Source organism: Miniopterus schreibersii, assembly GCF_964146895.1.
Source record: "Miniopterus schreibersii genome assembly, chromosome: 12".
Taxonomy (NCBI): Eukaryota; Metazoa; Chordata; class Mammalia; order Chiroptera; family Miniopteridae; genus Miniopterus; species Miniopterus schreibersii.
This window is the reverse complement of record NC_138112.1, coordinates 48,186,652-48,207,068: the sequence shown is the minus strand read 5'-3', so window position 1 is coordinate 48,207,068 and position 20,417 is coordinate 48,186,652.

Genomic DNA, 20,417 nt, shown 5'->3' with positions numbered 1-20,417 from the left:
CCCTTACCATTGAGCCAGGGGACGAGCTCAGGGTTCCTTCCGCGGTGACTCTCACTAGCAGCTCACCGCACCATAAGACAGAAACGGGCCTGTGATTTTCCACAGAATGTGAGATCAGTTTGGGGAGTACTGAGCTATAAATCAAACCAGAATTGGGGAGGAAGGAAGGAAGGGAGGAAGAGAGGGAGGAGAGGCTAAAAGCTAAAAGCAGACATGACCAAAAGCTCGCTCCCCAGTCTTAGTATACTATCCCTATATGATTCAAGCCCTACTCCCATGACAAGTCTTGAGACTGGTTTCAGGGTCCCCTGTCACATCCCTGCAGTTCATAGACATGCCCAGGGGAGAAGGTCCCCAGGCTCCGAGCATGGCTGAGCAAAGCACTGGGTGATGTTATCTGAGAGCTGACGGCTCTGATGGAAGTTTGAAGACATGCCTTTGGGGCTTCCAAGAATTTTCCACCAGAGACTTTTGCAAGGTATGAGGCAAGTGCTATAATAAAATGTTATCCTTTTGAATCTCTAATGGAAAAAAATTTAACCTTGAAGCAAAACAGTCATAAAATGGGACATCTCAAGGGCAGAGGTAAAGGAGAAACAGTAAATAGGAAAGAGGAAGAGCAATAATAAAGCAGCCTGACTTGGATATTCTGTATTTACTCATTTAATTCAGCAAACACTGTGTCTCCATGGGCCGGGCCTATGAGCTTCACAGAAATTAGGACATGGTTGGCCCTCTCATGGTCATGGACTCACCATCTCACGGATGTGTTTCTCCAGGTTCCTTCATGTGACTGATCGTATTTTCCACAAGCAGCCAGCCACAGTAATATTCCTGGCCATACATTTCCTTTCAAAACTTTGCTACTCCTCCATCAAAAAGTGGAATTTATCTCCCCTCCCTTAGGGTCGGGATGACACAGCGGAACGGACCCTGCCCATCTTCCAAGCTAAGTCATCCAAGCCAACGTGACTTCTGCTTGATTCTCTCGCTTTTCTGGACCCTCACTTTCTGGGCTAGGGGAGGCGGTGCCACCGTGTTATGAGGGAGTCCAATCTAGTCCATGCAGAGGGAGTTCGTGGTGAGACCCATGTGGAGGGGCACGGAGGCACCAACCTCAAGCCAGCCTCAGTCAGCAGCCTTCCAGCTGAGGCTCCAGACACCGCGGAGCAGAAACAAGCGCTCCTTGTGGCCTCTCTGAATTTATATGTGAGCCCCCAGAGTGGTTGTCTTAGGCCACTACATTTTAGAGAAATTTGTTACTCAGTTACAGTGACGGGAACATCTTGGGTTTTCAGAGCCAGGAAGACCTGTTTTTAAACTCCAGCCCTGTCGTTTCCCAGTTGAGGGATGCTGGCAGAGCTACTTAATCTATCTGAGCCTCACTTTTCCTCTCTATAAAATGGGAATAACATGGATGCTTCGAGGAATACATGCCCCAGTATAAAGCAGCTGGCCCAGTACTGTGGGGACAGAGAGAAACTACTGTGAGCGTAGGGATCAGCCACAGGGCTAGAGTCATCAGACAAGCATCCTTGAAAGAGATGAAATAAGCACAGCCTTCAACATTCTGGACAGGTGGAGAGGAGGTGCAGGGCTTCTAGGTGGGCCCAGAGGGTGATCTCTCTGGAGGCCCCCCTCTATGGGCCAGGTCTAGATGGGCCTGCATAGCTGCCTGCTTCCAGGGCCCTGCAGTCCCTGACCCAGGGGCTACTCAACAGTCATCTGGAGGTTCTACTGTGCTCTGAAAACAATTCTGCCCAAGCCAAGGGAAGAGCAATTTAGATGCCCCAATTCACATGCTCCACTTCCTGTCCACTCTGTCCAACTTCCCCAATAGACAGCTAATGAAGGCAGCTGCTGAGAATCCAAAAAAATCCTGGGAGCTGCATAGGGCCTCCCCACATTCCTGACCTCCCACTCATTTCTGACCTGAGCTTTGTCTCACTTTCATCTCTGCATCAGCTCTTTGCATTTGTAGAGGGATCCTGGTTTCCCCAGCTTAAACTTAAACACTTCTGAGCACTCTGGCTCCTTCCCATCTTCTAGTTCTTTCTGCCTGACCCCAACCTCAACACCAGCCTAACCAATAATAATAAAAAAATAGCTACCATTTATTGACCTTCCATGACCAGGCACATCCTCACATTAAAATGCCCAACAATCCTCTGAGGTTGGTGCCACTGGTAACAGCCATTTCAGGTGAGGAAATACGTGGCACTCAGAGAAATTAAGTCATTAGCCCAAGGACATCAACAGGCTAATGGTAAAGGCTCTGGGATCCCTAAAATCTGCATATTCTAACTAAACTCTGACACTGTGACCTTTCTCGGCCTGCGCAGCAAGCACGCCCCACCCCACAGCCTGCAGCAGCACCGGGTCACTCTCGGCTGCCCCGCTGGCCTTCTGGCCTGGCGCCTTCCCCGAGGCCCCACAGGCAGCTTGTCCGGACACGGACCTCCCCAGTGCTGCTGCTTATCTCCGCTCCCTACTCAGCAGCAGGACCCCCCGGCCCCGACGGCCAGGCTCCCTGGGACGATGTGGGTATCTGAAGCGGATCGGCTACAGGTGACGGGGTGAAGATGGGCCGCGATACACGGTATCGGTATCGGTATCGGTGTCGGGAGAAGGCAGAGGCAGCCCCCGGGGACGGCTTCCCGAGTCCCGGCCTTTCCTGCGACATCACTGCAGGGCTTGGACAGTCACTCAGATGCCCAGATAAGGCTTCAGCCCAGAAGCTCTCAGAATCCTGTTCCTTGTGGTGGAGAAGGAAAGCGTCTCTGACTTTCTAGACAATCCTTCACATTTACTGCTACCAATTATCAGAGAAATTGCCGAGCTGTTTGTAAGAAACTGGCCCCCTCAGTACAATAAGCTGGAACAACTGGGTCAACTAGACGGGGTCAACGTGGTAGGTGCTCGATAAATATTTGAGAAAGTGGATGAACACACCGAACTGTAAGTTCCATCGGGACAGATGCCAGGTCTGCTTGGCCTATCAATGTGCTCCCAGCGCCCAGCACTGCCCACGGAATCAATTCTTCGGAGGACCAGAGTTATTTTAGTCCAGCGGTCAGTTGGTGAGGACCTGGGCCTCAGGGGCAGCAGAAGCAAGGAGCAGGCGAAAGAGGCCCTGTGTGGGTACTTGAAACATCAGGGGGCCACTCTGTAAAGTACATGATTGTCTAACCACTATGCTGTAAATCTGAAACTAGTACAGAATACTACTGAATGTAAACTGTAATTGAAAAATTTTAAAAATGAAAAAGAAATTGTGCCAGGAAAAGAGAAAAACCACTTATCAATCACATCTGTTCACTCAAAAAAAAAAAAAAGCCCTGGGAATGAACCCTGGCAGACCACATGATAGATCTGGTATAGAAGGAAGACAAAAGAGAGACCCCGGGATGTCCCTGTCTCTGTGTTTATAGCCTGGGAGACCAGTAGGCAAAGCAGCCTTCGGCCCATCAGATAGAGAGGAGAGGGGACGCTGACTGGAAGGCGCCCAGACCAGTGGGGGTGCTCAGTGGATGGCTGTAGGACAGGAAGAAAGGCAGGGTACGCCTGAGAGACTGGGAGAACCTCAGAGGAAAATGTCCAGCAGGTAGCTGGCCAGACAGGAGCCATCCTCCAGGGAGTCGTCTGCAGAGGTGATAATTGAGGCTGGTGGAGGAGGAAAGGGGGAGGGAGTCACTGGCTGCATTCTCTTTCTTAAAAGTGAGTCACTAGGTCCAGCCCACACTCAAGAGCTGGGAATTACACAAGGCTGTGACTACCAGGGGTCACAGTTGCCACACACCTTCACCCACCCATCCTGAAGGCAAGATCCAAGACAGCAGGAACCTTCGCTATGCCAATGCCTGACACACAGCAGATGTTCAGTATATATTTTTATTTTTTAGTATATATTTTTAAATGAACAAGGTAAGCTGTAAGCTCCATGAGCTCTCAGCACTGTACTATATATAGAATACATGTTTGTTGAATGAATGAATGAATGAATGATCCAAATGCCTGTTGGCAAACATGACAGTCCCTAAATCACTAGCTAAAACAATGTGGGAGACTGAGTAGCTTAGTGAGTACCGTAAAAAATAAGAGTTTTCAGGCATAATTACCGATAAATCTTGTTTCCCAAACATGTGTCCACGAGGCTACCTTGACGATGCTTAATAAAGGGGATTCCTCTGGAGACACGTGGCAAGAAGGCCGGTTTCCCAGTAGAGAAAGAGATGGAAGGCAGACCTTTATCGCCTGGTAGGTTGTGGCAGGGGCTTCGGAGAGTTTAGATTTGCATGATTGTTTCCCCTTGACTGGCTCCCTTCCCTGCCAAGGCTGGTGTCCCAGAGAAGCCTTTCCCAGTGACAAGTATATTGTCAACACCAGGCCTGCTGATTGGCAGGCCCATTAAATCACAAAGAAGGCCCCAAATGAGCAACTTTGGGGACTGGAGGAAGAGGCTGGTAAGAACATGTTCTCCCCATCTCCACCCCCACCCCTGCCACGGCTGTTAATTTCAAAGGGAAGCCTTGCTAAATCATATTGAAAACAGATAAACAACTCGAGCTGTGTTTATTAAAAAAATAGCAAATGGCACGATGCCAGCACGGATGAGCTTCACAGTAATCAGTGTATTTATTTCACCCAAAAAAATCCTGTCTGGGCTTCTTTTAAGCCTGATAAACTCATTATGCTAAGTTTCAGCCTTCATAGAACGGAGGCTTTTCTATATGTTAATCTATTTTAGTAAATAATTATTGTTTGGCTGAGGGAATGCATGTCTGTATAATTTAATAATTGGAAGGGTTATTACATGTGATTAATAGGAATCATAACCGAGTACTAAGAATATAATAAAGAGGGTTGCTGGGGAGGTGGGAAAGATTCTTCATCCCCAGATTGGGACACGATAATTTGGGCAGAGGTTTCTGAAGATGAGGCTGCCTCTTGCCAAACAGGCTTCCTCTCTCCTAGGGTCCCAGTGAACCTAAAATAGTGCCAGTCCTGTTTCCTTGCAGGCACCTGTGAGCGAGGCCAGGATCACGGCTCCTGTGAACGTCGCACACTTAGAAGCCACAGAGAGGTAAAAGCATCAAGATGCATCAGTTCATTCAACAAATACACTCAATTTGTACCTATTACACCAGTCATTGTGCAAGGCACTGAGCAGACAGCAATGAACAAACAGGCAAAATTCCCAGTAGGCTGAGATACATATGATATAATACCAAATAGTGTTATGAAGATAAGGTGGCATCGAGGACCTCTCTAAGGCAGTGGCCTTTAAGGTGAACTGCACAATGCCTGGGGGAAAGGTATTCCAGGGCAGAGGTAACAGCCTGTGCAAAGGTCCTGAGGCCCAAGCAAACTGCAATGTCGCAGAAATGGCAAAAAAAAAAAAAAAAGTCAGTGTAGTAAGCCCTGGAGGGGATACCGAGGGAGAGAAGATAGCGGGCGACCAGTTCATGTGCCTAGAAGACAACTGGCCATACATAGTGGGCTTTTGCTATTACCAGTAGTTACATTTTTACAGTCACCGCGAACACTAGATTAGCGAATGCCGAACCACACTCCCAGGAGAAATATACAGTTAGTTCTCATGAGCCTCTGGTCACAACATTTTTGTCAGTCTATCAATACATATCTTGTTTTGTGTGTGTTCCTGTTTAGACACCTTACTTCATCTGCTGGATATTGTTGATTCATTAACATTGAAACTCACGATCAACATCACTGTAACTCAGGCATAGATACAGCTTATCAAACACACATATTTTTGTCTGTAAGGCACATCACTGCTTTCTTGTGCTTAGAAACACTAGGCAGTGCTTTCAGTACAAAGTTTGGGGACTTTTTTTTAATGTATTTTTATTGATTTCAAAGAGAGGAAGGGAGAGATAGAGAGAGAGAGAAACATCAATGATGAGAGAGTCATTAATCAGCTGCCTCCTGCATGTCCCCTACTGGGGATCAAGCCTGCAACCTGGGCATGTGCCGACTAGGAATCAGACCTGGATCTCCTGGATCATAGGTCAATGCTCAACTGCTGAACCGTGCTAGCTGGGCATTTGGGGACATTTTAAACAGCAAAATCACAAACACACAAAAGCACAAAAACGGCCCTCAGAAGCCCTCTAAAGGACCCTTCTTTAGAGTCTGAGACAAGGCAGAGCATTGCATTGTGTCACCTCAGCTGGGAATATGCATGACAGGCACTCAGCACATGTCAGTGAATGGCCATGAGAGCCCAGTGAGGATTTTAGCAAGTAGGTGAGTTGGCAAATACAGAATCCACAAAAAATGAGTATCGACTGTGTCTATTAAGAAAGTAAAATGCGCACACTTGTTGAAAGGGACAGGTAACACAAATCTAGACTTGATTTCACAAGCGCCTTTGGAACTGGTCCTATGTCAGGTGGAGATCCATGTGAATCCAGAGAGGGGGCTTGGCTGGTGAGAACCACTGTGTGTTTCAGGCTGAGAACAGCAGGAGAGTTAAAGGCTCCTCCACTTGGATTTGGGGGTGGGGATAATCACAACGCCAGGCACAGGCTTCCCTCCCCCCACAGACATAAGGCTCTATCCTCAGGGAGAAAGTTCCCACCAAAGACTAAGCCTGTCTCAAGTGTGTGCTGAACCCATGGTTGTGGGGATGGCCAGGAAGTCGAAGCCCCTGCTCCCACTCTGACTTACTTCCTGCTCCTCTCTGACTTGTTTCAGTCACATGGTTATCAGAAATTCAAATTTAACTGGATGTTCTAGGGTTTTTCCCTCTCAATCTGGTACCACTAAACATTTTACAGACAAGGAAACTGAGGCTCACTGTCTTAAGGGACTTGCCTCAAAGCCACAAACCAGTGAGAGAGCCAGAACTAGCCTCACTGATGTCCAAAAGGTAGCTAACTCCCTGTCCTCTCTCAAAGACCCTGTGTTCCTGTGCCCAAACCCATGCCTGCATGGCTGTCTAAATCCATGTACTCTGAGGATTATCTTGCAGTTGAAATGTCTCCTTGGTCTCCAGCAAGGAAGCAGTTTCCATGTCTATAATCATTTTTAGTAATTTTTTCAATTATAAAAATATATACCTGCAATATATTCATAATGAAATACTATACACCATTGAAAAGGAACAGACTTCTGCTACACACAACAGAACAAATTGGTCAGTATTTATGTATTTATACACATCAACTTAAAGAAGTAATATTGAACAAGAGTCCAGGTACAAAAGAGAATGTCCTGTATGATTCTATATATATGAAGTTCAAAACCTAGGCAAAAGTGATCTATGATGATAGAATAATGGTTTCTAGGGGGCAGTGGGGAGAAGTGGGGAAGTTACTGGGGAGGCACATGAGGAAACATTTTTGCATTTTGGTAATGTATTATCTTAATCGGGGTTAAACATGTGTATAAATATATAAATCCAAGCTATTTATTTAAGATCTACATATTTTTCCATTTGTAGGTTACAGTTCAATGAAAAACTAAAAACAAACAAGCAATAAAATTATTACATGCTCATTGTAAAAAATGAACAAAGTACAGACAAACATTTTTAAAAACCATCTGTATTCCTACCACTGGGAAATATCATAACTAACATCTTAAAGTGTAACCTTCCAGATCTTTTCCTGATAGCATTAACTTTTCATGAGCATTTCCTAAGAAAGGAATCCAGGACCTAGTACCAATCACTAGAGATACTAATTTATTTAGGAGTCTGAATTTCCTGGACATGTCTTTCACTTACCCAGAAAGCCCTGACACAACTAGATTTAATTTGACCACTTTTAGAAAAGCATGGTACAATTAAAGGCAAATAAATGGAATTAAAATCAAATTGAATACAGCCTTTCAATGATATGACTTAGAATTTGATTTTAAGTACAGTAATGAATATAAAATTAAAGCTCGGCTTGTAAGGCTAAAAAGGGCTTGAGCCTCTTGGGGCCCGGAGCGCCACCTACTGGTCATGGTCTGAAATGTCATTCCACCGCCTCATCGAAGAGCACGGCTTTCCTGCATAAGGCGCAAATATACTTCCTTTTATTATGAGTTTATATCTTTGTCTCAAGAACTTCCCAGGCATTTTTGCTTTGGGTGGGTAAATGGACAAAAGGATGGAAGGGCATTCTTATGTGTCATTGTGAAATGAAGGAATAATCTCTGCCCAATCCATCTCTTTTTTTCATTTTGTTTTTAATAAAAAGGATGATTTGATACACATATAGTGAAATGATTACTGGTCAAGCTAACTAATATATCATCTCCTCACACAGTTAGTTACCCTTCTGTGATGAGAGCACCTGAATTCTACTCTTAGCATATTTCCAGTATTCAATACAGTGTTATTAAGAATAACTGTCATGCTGTGCATTAGATCTCTAAACTACTCATCCTACATAATTGCAACTTTGTAACCTTTGACCAACATCTCCCCATTTCCCCCACCTCCCTGCCCCTGGCAACCACTTATGTATTCAACTTTTTTAGACTCCACATATGAGATCATGCAGTTTTTTCCTTCCTTCATAGGCTTTTTTTTTTTTTTTTTTTGGAAAAGTGGATAAGATTACCATTGTGGGAGACCAGATGCATGTGAGGGATTTTTATGACAACCCAACGCCAGGGAGTAGAGGAGTCAAATGGTGACCAGGTTGAGCAGGGAGGCTGCAGAGACAGGCACTGTGTTAAGAAGAGGAAACTCAAATAAATGTGAAATGTCTTAAGCCAGACACTTAATAGGCACCTGACAGATGTTAGCTCTTTTCCCTTCCCTCTTCCCTCTTTACAGCTCACCTCACAAGTCCTTTCCATAGGATCTGAGGAGCTGAGCATGGAGATCTGTCCTTTCCTGGGCTCACTCAGAGGTGAGGTGATGTTTGATATTTTTCTGTTGTCACTTTTGAAAGAGATCTGGGTCATTGTGCTTACGGGTGTGAGCTGGCCTGTCAAGCCCTCCTGAGTTAGGAAAAGTGGTTTCTGAGGCATCATGTCAGGCTGCCTGATGGTGAGGTGCCCATCTGAGCGTGTCCACGGTTGACAGCACCTGACAAGAGTCACGCTGGCCTTGCTTTTAGATGCTGCACAGTGGGGGCCCTGGTCCACAAAAAGGCGACATGATGCGGCAGAAAAAATACAGGCAAGGGGTCAGAAGGCTGGGCTCTGCCTCTCGCCAGCTAGGTAACCTTAAGCAAGTCAGCTTGCCCTTGCCAGTATATAAACCATCTTATTAGGGCAGTGTAACAAGATAATGCCTGGGAAAACACTTTGTAAACTAAAGCACTGGGCCCAAGTGAAGGTGTGGCTATTAATAGAACCCCCAATGAACAGCATGCCCTAGTTACGACCTGAGCAAACTCAAAAAACACAGGGAGCGTCACCTGAATTGATCTGGACCTGGCTTCTACTTGCGAAATCCAACTTCATTTTAGCAGCAGCATCACAGTCTTACTTCACACTGAGCTTATAGCCCACAGACACCTACCCCCTCCTGGCTCTTTTAAAAATATGGACTGTACCCCTTCAAGTATCACCCACTCTTTGGGCAATCGATTTTTTGAAACTAAACGTAGACTTTGTGTTGCATTTGCCCTAGGTAAATTTAATCTTATTACTCTGGTCCATCTATACAGGCAATTAAAATATCTTACTACTACTTTGGCCATTCCATTTGCTCTCTCCCTGCTGACTTGATGACAGCCACACATTTCAACAGTGTACAATCCATCCATTCATTCACTCGATATACACGTACTGAGCACCTACTAGTCCCTAAACAGTGTCAGGAGCCAGGAGATACAGAGGGCGTATATGACAGAGGGTGGCCAGTGCCATTGTAGAAGTCTGCCCTGGCTGCGACAGGCGGAGACAGCAGGGCACTCCTAACGCGGTCAGCAGCAGTGGGGTTTCCAGCTCCGCAGAGGTGGCCAAGGCCAACAGCCATTCTCTTCTTTCTGAGCATTCCCCTGGCCTGTATTTTCCAGCCCCGGTGATTCTTAGCGCTTCCACATTGATGACCAAGTGTTTCTTCCAGGGCAGATGAGATGAAGTCCACCGTGACAAGTCTCTCATGACTTCCTCTGTCTTCCAAGAAAAGAAACTGCAGGTGGCAATAGCTGGCCTGCTCTTACCTGTCTAATCTCATCTCCCCACCCTTATCCCCTTGCCACGCATGCATTCATTCTGCAAATGTCAGTGGAGTTCCTGCTGTGGGCTGGTACTGTGATAGGCCTCACTGCCTTCTCTTAAATCCTCTCTGAGTTCAAAATCTCCACAATGGGGATCGGGCACCTTCTTCATGTGGGTGGATCCCCTTCCCTGGCCCTTTCATCCCAGCCAAGATCCAGGTCTACATCCCTCCACCCCTGGTTTAGTGCTCTCGGGCGCTACGTAAAGGTGCCAAGGGAGGGAGGAATGCGAGGAGTCAACACACCTTGTCCTCTTGGTCTCTTCATTAGCAGAGCACTACAGTGAGAAGAACCTGGACTGCAAGTAATGACAGACTCAAGCCCTAGATCTGCAACCTGCCAGCTTCGTGACCTTAGATATGGCCTCTGGGGCTTCATTCTAAAACCAGCTGAGTAGAGCAGATCTTTGAGTTCCCACTCAGCTCTTAATATTCTGATTTTTTCTCTGCTAAATCCCTAAGTCTTGGATGAATCTTCCACTCTCTTCTAATCTCGCTTTATAGAGGAATAAGGAATTTTACAAAAAAGAGGCAGAAGTTTCGCCAGCCTGCCTTATAATGAATCATCTGCTGGTAATAAGCAGCCCAACGAAGCTGGTAAACAATTGCTAAGGGTTATAACTTCAGAACACCCTAAGATTCTTCCTTGCCCGGAACCTGATTTCTTTTAGGCTCAGCCTAATCTTGAGTCCAGACTCAAGCTCCGTACTAATTGTCAAGACCGGCTTTAATGTGTCATGGAATTCCTTCACTGGAATGGCTTGGGACATACTCTTTCCAGGTGTATTCATCCTTTCATGCCTTCAGGAACTCTTAATAAGGAGCCACTGGGATAGCTTAGTCCCTTCACTTTCTCGGGCCTTCGTTTCTTGACCTGAAGATAAGGAATGCAGTCCCTCCAGGTCTAGAATGTCTGGTTCTGTGATTACAGGTGCCTCACAACCAGCAAATCACACAGACCCCCCCAAAAATGAAGGATGTCATCTCACGATTAAATGCAGGAGAATTATGCAAGTAGCAAAGGATACTGATCATACAACATGTGAGTCTAATTGCTGCACATGCAAATGTTTGCTAAATTGGATAAATGTGGGTTTGCAGTCACTCTGGTACACAGATTGAGTTGCAAAGTTAAGGAAAATATAAAAGTTAATTATGAGATGGGTTTGTGCACTAGGCCGATTAGGATTATTAACCGAGTAATCATCTCATGCTTAAAGTGGAATGTTATAGGCATCCCAGGCCCATAGTCTGACTACTATGCAATGAAGTTACCACGTTTTACAGGACATGGAAAACATGCTTTATTTCCACACAGCACCCACCCATCGCCTGGGGAACGTCAGCGCTTGGGGCTGGCTATTTGGCTCCCCGATTTGCCCAATGCACATTGACAAAGTGGGCAAGGCTTTGTGTTCTGCCTTGAAGACACTGGGTCCTAACCATTCTCAGGCTCTCCTCAACCTGCCACAAAAGACAAATCTATAAGCCCATGAGGTCACCTATTAGCCTTCCATGAAAAGGTAAAAAGAGTCCTGGAGAGGTAGCCACAGTGAAAACCTAGGCTCTGGAAGCAGACTGTTTGGATTTGAATCCTGGGCCACTGCTAATTCTTTGACAAGTTAGTTCAGCTCAAGGTGCCCTGGTTTCCTCATCTCTGTCATGGGGGCAATAATATCACCTATCTCTAGGAGTGGTGCAAGGATTAAAGAAGTTATTACCTACGAAAGCACAAAGAACACTGTCCGGCACATAGCAAACACTCAATAAGACTTATTTATTGGTATCTGGTTTTCCCAGTTTACTAGTTCATTCATCCATCAAGTAGGAGTCCACAATGCGCATGGTACCAGGTAATGAGAATGACCATAGTGGGACACACACACACACACGTTCATCCTCATATTAGGATTAGGGGGGAAATACTGACACAAAGCAACATGTGAGATGTTCAGTGCTACAAAATGCTACAAAGCAACTAGAGAAAGCTTCATTGGAGACAGGCCACCTCAGCTAGACCAGGATGGAATTTTAACAAAGGGGAGGCTGAGTGGAAAGATGTGTGACATTCTAGGCAGAGGATACCTCATGGGCAAAGATGCTGAAGTAAGAAAATCCAAGGCAATATCAAGTGATTGTGGGAAGTGATGGGTAAGGCTGGAAAGCAGCTTTGAGGTCAATCATGGCTACTGTGGGGAAGGGTGGGGAGTGGAGGGACATCTTGATGTCATGCCCTGGGTACTGATTTTATCCTGTGAGCCAGAGAGAGTCCATTTTAAATGAAACCTTTTAGGACAAAGCTAAAGGAAGATGAATCCGGCAGGGTAAGCAGAAAGGATCGAAAAGGAAAAAGACTAGTGACAATGTGAGCAGGAAGCTACTGCAATAGTCCAAGCATTCAGTAACAAGGGTAAGAATGAAAAGAAATGCAAGGGACATTGGAAGGAAAAACTGACAGGACTCAGTGACCAAGAGGATGTGCAGAGGCTTGCTGGTCAACCAGAGATCCTGATTCCTAGTTACCCAGCACATCATCCGACAAAGCTCCGCCACAGGCAGCACCGAGTAGAAGTTCTGAGCATGAGCTTGAGCATCAGACAGCAAGGGCTCCCAGCTATGCTATTTGCCAGTCGCGTTACCCTCAGCCAGTTTTAACCTCCCAGAGCTTTCCTCATTTGCAAAACAGGAATAAAAACACACTTCTCAGGAATGTGGGAAGAGTAAACGAGAACAGTGACAATAATGTAAAGCACCTTGCACCTTGCAGAACCACCAGCATACAGTCACTGTGTTTAGCCCACTGAAGCACTGCTTGGCACCTATTTGGGTCCGATTAAAGACACACCAGCTCACTGTACTGATTTGAGCCAGAAGGAGAGAGAGCCATGAGGAGCAATCCCAGATCCTACTGATGGAACTAGACCATGAATTTGGGTACATTTCTCCCATATTTTCATCAAGGACTCCACCAGTTTCCTCCTCACCTCTCAGGCAATGCCAGCTTTCCACACCCCTTTCCTGGTTTCCTGTGACAAAGGTGGTGGAGAGGATCTCGGGGCTGCTGACCAGTCAGCTGGTGTGTGTGAACTTCAAAGGCCTGTTGACACAGCTGCACCGCCTAGGGCCAGGGCGGGGGTAGGGGGGCAGGCCTGTCTGAAATGCTTGAGCCACACTTGAAAGCAGCAGAACCACCATCCGGGACACCAATAAACCATCCCAGCTTTTGGAAGCACTGTTGTTTAGGCAACAGAAATGCTACCTGCAGAAGCAAATCAAATGGGCCACTGGAGTTTGGAAACTATAGCCCTGTGTCTTAGCCGGATCCATTTGCCATCACTGCAGAGTTCTGCTCACCGCTAATGTCTTATTGCAGGAAAAGTAACCCTTCAGCCAAACTGCTGTTAATTTTCAAACATACCCAAACCCGCTGAGACAAATCTTTGCGGGTCCAGAAAGACAAAAAGACACTATGCTGGGAAGTGGGGGATTGACCGCAGTCTGTCTGACTTCAGAACCCGTGCTTTTTTCCAGTTTCCAAGGGAAGCTCAGCATCAGCATAAAATTACATAATGCTGGGAGATTCAAGTAATCAAGTCTGCTCCCCCATCACAGGGGAGACAGCTGCAGCTCAGAGGAGTTGAATGACTTGTCTAAGATCACACAACACATGACAGTTTCTACTGCGGAAATCAATAAGCTGGCAAGAGATTTGATCATATTCATAAAGCTATTTCCTTATAATCAAAAAGCAATTAATGTTTTCAAACACTGTTTTTGCATCCACTGCCTCAGCTGGTCCAGACATTAGCAGCCCCTCTCACAGAAGACAAAACTGAGGCTCAAAGAGGTAAGTGGCTTACCTTAGGTTGCAGAGCTAACAGGTGCTACAGCCAGGGCTAAAGCCGGAGTCCTCGGATTCTAAGCCAGTTGGCAAGTATTAACCGAATCCAATTCTACGCCCAGGCCTGTGCTTAGAGCAATTAAGATGTTTGTGTGCTGGGAGCAGAGACAGAAGAACAAAGAGCAGGAGAGGCAATGTGTCCTAACAGAGCCAATAAGCTAGACAGGGACACCTTAGAGTACGAGGCTGCTGCTAATTCTACCAAGGGATAAAAGTATGTTATCTTCAAGTGTTTTTCCTCTTCAATACATCTTTCTCCAGCATTTCTATAAATTAAGTCCTAAAAAACACAATAAAGCAGACCTCTAGTTGTAAGGTTTCCTAAAGCACTCGACATTGCCCACAGCTGAGCTCTGAGCCCAGCACACCTTGGGGGGGGGGGGGCAGGTGAGAATGAAGGCTCAGCTGGTCGGAAGGAACGATTTCCCGGCCAAACAATCTGGCTACTGGGAATTGCTTTCTCCAGAGTGCTTAAAACCAGAAAAAAGAAAAAGAACAATGAACATTGATTCGTCTGGATTATAAAATATACAATAATTATTCCTGAGAACTTACCATAATGTGCTAACATTACACTAAGCACTTTATGTCTGTTTATCTCATCTCATCTTCACAACAACCCTTCAAGGTGGGTATTTTGATTGATTGCCATTTTAGTGAGGAAAAAGTGAAACTCAGAGAGGTTAAGTAATTTGCCCAAGATCACAGAGCTGTAATGATGAGGTGAGCTTTGGCCCAAGGTCTATTTCACTGCAAAGTCCTAACTTTTACCCACATCCTATCCTCTCTCAAGAAAGATAATTGACTAGAAGGTGCCTCTCCGTCTCTAGACCCCAAGTTTCTCTAAGAAGCAACCAGCTTGTGATATGACACAGACATGGCATCCTTCCCACAATGATGCCAAGATAACCAACATCTAAAAATTTTGGTTAACAAATATCTTTCCCTTTTTAACAAAAAAGTAACATCATTTCATATTATTCAAGCTAACTTGAAAACAATTCTAGATTTTTACTTCAAAGATTGAATTTGTAACAAATCTTAGCACTTTTTAAAAAGCTGCCCATTTTGTGGGCAGATTCAAATGCAGTTACTCCAACCAATTTCCATACTGAAAAACACTGAGAGCCTTTAGAGAGCATTTGCAATAAAGCTGAGAGCTATCTACTTCTTTAGGAAGATTCTAATTATTTCATCAACAAAATTAATTATGTACACCCTATTCAAACTCTGTACTATATGGTGAAGCAGGACAGGGAGCAATTAAACTCGACCACAAAATATCTGGATATCAGGAGGTATATTAGGTGGAACCAGATCCTGGAAACCATGACTTTAAGGGGAATTCACAAGTGCCAAGGAGTTAGAAGAAACCAGTTTGAAGAAGTGGGTTGATAGAGGGCTTGGTAACTGTCTGTACCCTGTAGGGAGATGCCTGCCCCCCACCCCCACCCCCCCCCAGCCTGGCTTGGCTGATCAGGAGCCTGTTCTGTCTTCCTGGCTCCCGACCAACTGAGAGCTGGCTGAGGTTTAGCTAACCCACGTAAGCTGACTTCAGTGATGATTCCAGGAGAAACGGGCTGCCCCCAGTAACTCTGAGGCAGGAGTTTGAAAAACTCAGAAAAGTAGACAACTTGTCCAAATGAAGTCTATGTCCCTGGAAAAGAAACAGAGAGAAAGAAGGGTGGTAAGTGAAAGGTTGGCTTTGTCGCTGTGATCCGAGGGCAGCCACCGTGTCCTGTAGCTGGTGTCCAGCACAGTCCTAGGCTCAGAGCAAGTGACCCATACACATGGGCTGAAAGAAAGGGCAAAAGTTGGGTTCCAGGGGAAGAAAAATATGTACAAAAAACTAGAAAAACAAACAAACAAACAACAATAGAGGTAGGGCACAGAAAAAATGCTTTTGCTAAAAGACTTTTGAGTGGTAAAGAAGTCTCACATTTATAGAAAAAAAAAATGGTAACAGTAATAAAAGCGATTAACACTTTGTGCCAGACACTGTTCTACTGCTTGACTGTAAATTCCAAAGGGCGAGGACCTTGCCTCTTTCACTCACCTGTATATACCAAGCATCTAATTCAGTGCTTGGGGGCATAGTGGGCATTCAGGCTACTATGTTACAGTGAGTGAACAGATAAACAGTCATGAGTAAAGGGGGTTGGAAATAGTACTTAGCTAAAGTAAAAACATTTTTATAGGGACAGTAATTATGAGATCATTTTTTCTGACATTATAGAGCACCAAGTATGTGACAGGCATTGAACTCGGTCCTGAAGAGAGAGGTTAAAAGACAAGGTATCTTCTGGGCTTGGTGATATTTAATCAAGTAACATTTATCAGGCCCCTGGTCTGGGCCAGGCACTCAGCTGAGCACTGGGGTGGGAGGTAGGTGTTGGGGGAAAGAAATAAGGAAGTTGCTCTCCCTGCCCTCCAGGAGCTCGCAGTGGTGTGGGAGGGTGTCTGTAACAGAGATGAGATGCACATACAGGGTTACAGGACAGGACCTGAGGAATCTGCCTGAAGGGGGTCAGCACAGCTTCAGTACCAGATTTCAACCGAAGAATAGCACTCACTGATCAGGAAGGTTATAGGACTCCAGCATTGACTGGGACTTTCTCGTGTAATAAATTCCTGCCCCCACTCCCTGTACTTATACTTTTTTAATGTTCTGGAACCTGGAAAACTGGGTTCTTCCAATCCACTGCTAAGTGCTAAGCCTACATGATCCTCAGCTCTATGACAATTTTAAGATCAGACGGTGCAGTAAGACAATGAGGACAGAACTCAGACTCCAGTTCTATAAAAGGGTCCTCAGTATTTCGTGTTCTATTATCTCCAGAGCATTTTCAAAATTTAGATACAGTAATAACTCAATAAACGGCAGCAACTGTTACTGCTGCAGCTGAGTTCAGGGCTGCAAATACCCATCCAGGGCTCATCAGCTGAGCGGAGCTCCCCACAGGACGTCGCAGGAGAGGTGGAGGGGACTTGACACACAGCCCAGCTGCAGCCACCGGCAGGCTCTGACCAAGCCAGCTCCCAGGCGCTTCCACCCCCAGCATCTCATGCCGTATTCGTGCAACTCTGCCAGGATTGGACCTGGCACACAATTCATTTTTGAGCAGAGTAACCAACTAGGTAAAAGGACTGTGGAGGGCTGAGACACGGCCGTGAGCAGCTGTGATCCAACCCAGCACATAGGGATTTGTGAAATTTAAAGCTCTAGACAGCTGTTTTGTGGTGACTGCGCCTCCATGTGCTGCAGAAACAGCACAACCCCGCATTGCCCCACTGGGTCAGGAAATAGAGCTGACGATAGAAGCACTTGGGGGGGGGGGTGGCAAGAGTGCGAGAAGTTAAGGTCCAGGAGCCCCCCTAGCTAGAGTAACTTCCTCCTTAGGCTCTCGGCCACCCCGTCAGTGGGAGAAGGACCTGACCTTTTCACACAGTGTGGGAGGCTCTGGTGATGAGGAAAACAAGCGGGATTTCGAAATCCTGAAAGTTATTTAGAATCTAGACTCCTCGGGTGACGCCCCTTTACCTCTGATACCCTTTTGCACCGCTCAGTGTAGAGCGTGTTACGTAACGCCTCAGCCCTCCGAGGGCGACAGCACAGTCAGAAAACTGGTCTAACTTCAGGGACACACGCATTACACAGCATGATGAACAAAAGACCAGAAACAAATGCATGACTGTTCCCTTGGATTATATAACTAATAATTGAAAAATGCGCTTGATGGGGAAATAAGAAAGATTTCAACCTGTCCCCTCATCCTTTCTTGGTTGGGCAGTAAACATAAAAGTTTTTAACCGATTTATAGCTTTCTCTCACAATCATGCTGAATTTCAAGTCAACACACTATATAGTGTTGAGTGGAATTGTTTCAGCTTGCCTGCTGTTTTCATTACCTTTCCCTGAAAGAGTTAAGACTTCTAAACTACATCATTTCACTCTTTGTTTTTTGGGATTTTTATCAATCCTCACTTGAGGATATTTTTCCCATTGATTTTTTTGGGGGGCAGGGTGGCTGAGAGTGGAAGGGAGGGAGAGAGAGAGAAAAAAAACACACACCTGGATGTGCGAGACACACAGTTGCCTCCCACATGCGCCCCACCGGGGTGGAAATCGAACCTGAAACTGAGGTATGTGCCCTTGACAGGGAATCGAACCTGCAACCCTTCCGTGCATGGGGCCCTCGCTCTAACCACTGGGCCATACTGGCCAGGGCCATTTCATTCTCAATAGAGCCACTTTTCATCACAGTGAGTTGGACTATAATTTCACATGCTTCAATAAGATATAACAATTGTCATTAAAACAAGAATTACATACTCCAGTTTTTCTATGTTTTGTTATGTTAGGGGGGAGGGGTTAAGTGGTTAAGGACTGGTCTAAGATGTTCCCAACGCTGCTTTTATAGGAACTCTCAGAGGCTGTGGAATGGGATATGTGAACTGGAAGCAGGTAGACCTGGATTATAATGACCCTGACTCTATAGCTGACTTGCCCATCACTGAAATCTTTTTGTGTCTGTTTCCTTCTCCATAAAATGGGCACAACTATCCTGCAAAGGAAGTAAGGACCAGCACAGTGAAGAACATGGCTTTCAGTAAAAAGTGTTTAGGAATGAACACTTCGCTTCAAATCCCAGCCCTGCCACTTGCCCTGAGACCTTGGGGTTTGTTACTAAAAAATGCTCCGCTTCTCTTTCTGGATCCTAATCCATGGTTAACACCTGTGCCGCGTATTAAATGAGATGCCATCTGTGCAGTGTCACCAGAGATGGCTGCTCCCTGCATTATCTGCCCTGCAAGGATTTGGCACTCAGACACCTGGGGCACGAGTGGCTCAGCAGACCACAGATGTGAGCGCATTAGTCACCGCCTCTGAACAGATGGGCCGCTTCTGAAAAGAGACCCTTTAAAGAGGACTCCTGGGCTGTAAAAACTTAAGGTAGGGGGGCAGAGCTGAACAGGAGCGCTCCTCCTGTAGGTGCCGGGAGGGAGGAGGGGCAACACGACAACTTGTGAAACACAGTGGCTAAAGCAGGGGGCACCGACTGCCCACCTTTTGTTGATGCGTTTATAACTGCGCCTTGCGCCAGAAAAGGTGTGCGGGCGCTCCCTAAGAACCACTGCTCGGTGCTGTCGGCGGGGGGGCCCTGCCCTGTGACCCTCCCTTTATTTTAAATCCGAGAGCTACGGGCATCCCACAGAGAGCCGGCTTTCAGGTCCAAGCGCTCTCTTGAGCAGCAACACTTGCCAGAAGCTAGGCCGGCCCGCGCCAGGCTGGCAGCCGGTCACCCTGCGCGCTCCGCGGTCGTTCCGCGGGGGAAGAGCCGCTGCTTGTCACACGGACGCCTGGGCCTTCGGCCGGTGGCTGCAGCACGGCGACCGCAAGCCCCCGTATCACAGAATCCCGGCCCTTAGGTCGCATCCGGGAATATAAACAGGTCCCGCGCAGCAGGTCGGCGCTGGGCGCTGACACGTAAGTAGGAGACGAGACCCGGGACCTTAGCCCGGCTCGCTGCAGCTCAGAGACACGAGATTACAAAAGAGGAGGAAGCGCTCGAGCCAAACAGTCGGTAGATGGGCGCCCTGATCTAGGTGTGGTTGGGCAAGTCCTGCGGTCCCGGAACTCCCAACAGAGATCCCCAGAAAAGGGGAAGCGCTTTCAGCCAAATAAGAGCAAGGCTACGAGGGCGCAAACCATCCAGGCGGAGGCAGGCGGCGCGGCCGTGGCGGCTTCGGTTTCCCCGTCGGAAGAACGAAGCGCGTCGGGCTGCAGCGCCTCCCATCCTGCTGTCAATCTAGAAAACTATGTAATATTTCATGCTGACGCTGCCCGGGGCTGGGAAACGGGAAAAGAGGGAAAGCGGGGGAGGACGACGGGGAGGGGGACGGGAGGAGCGCGTGGGAAACCGGAGAGGGCACGGCGGGCGCCCAGACGGGCCGGCCGGGAGCTCAGCCTCAGCCCACCTCTTCGCACGCCCGAGTTCTCACGCCTCCGCCAAGACCGCGCGCCCGGCGAGTTTGGGCACCAGATGGCCAAGCCTCTCCCTCCACGCACCAGTTTCCTCTAGAAGCCATGGGGCAGATGGTGGGCAGCGCAAAAATGCATGCCAGGGATGGCAGGGCTGGGGTCCGGAGGACAGGTGAGTGGATCTGGGGCTGGGCGGGGGGTCGCAGAGCGCCCGTCCCAGTCCGATGGCCCCGGGAGAGCCATACTTCTCTCCTCAACTTTGAGCAAGGGGTGGGGGGGTGCTTGCAAATTAAAAAAAAAAAAAAAGTTGCTGAACTTTTCCCCCAACACCGTCGTGGAGG